Below are 569 nucleotides of genomic sequence, written 5' to 3'. Positions count from 1 at the left end.
TATATATATATATATATCACACTTCTGCCTCCCAAGACTCAAAGATCATTGTGAAGAGGGGGCAGAGAGATTCTAAGAGCCAGAAATTTTGGATGACCACAAGGAAACAGTTATTCAGACAGCTAGGCACTTATTTCTATGAACCCACGGCAGCGGTGACAGCATCCCAAATAAACTCAAGCCAGATAAGACATGAGCATAGAAGTGGGGAAGTTGATAGGAAGTCTCAACTCTAGCTGAGTAACTATTGGCAGCCGATAGGCACTAGGAGTGGAGTCAGCTTTCTTTACAGGTGTGATTCTGGTAGGTTAAGCAGGCTCCTATGGATGAGCCCACACTGAAAGACACTAGGGACACAAGTTTGATTCAGTATGTATGTGTGTGTGTGTGTGTGTGTGTGTGTGTGTGTGTGTGTAAAATGGAGTGCATGATATCACATGGGGGGTGGTAGGGGTAGGATGATGGAAAACATCTACATTGTAAGAAATTCACAATACTTCAATTGAAAAGAATAACCAATTGTTTCCCATAAATATCATACCTGAAAACTCCTTTTTAATTGTATTTGT

This window comes from Nannospalax galili, unplaced genomic scaffold, assembly GCF_000622305.1.
Source record: "Nannospalax galili isolate Female #2095 unplaced genomic scaffold, S.galili_v1.0 scaffold1654, whole genome shotgun sequence".
Taxonomy (NCBI): Eukaryota; Metazoa; Chordata; class Mammalia; order Rodentia; family Spalacidae; genus Nannospalax; species Nannospalax galili.
Note: the sequence above shows the minus strand (reverse complement) of the source record.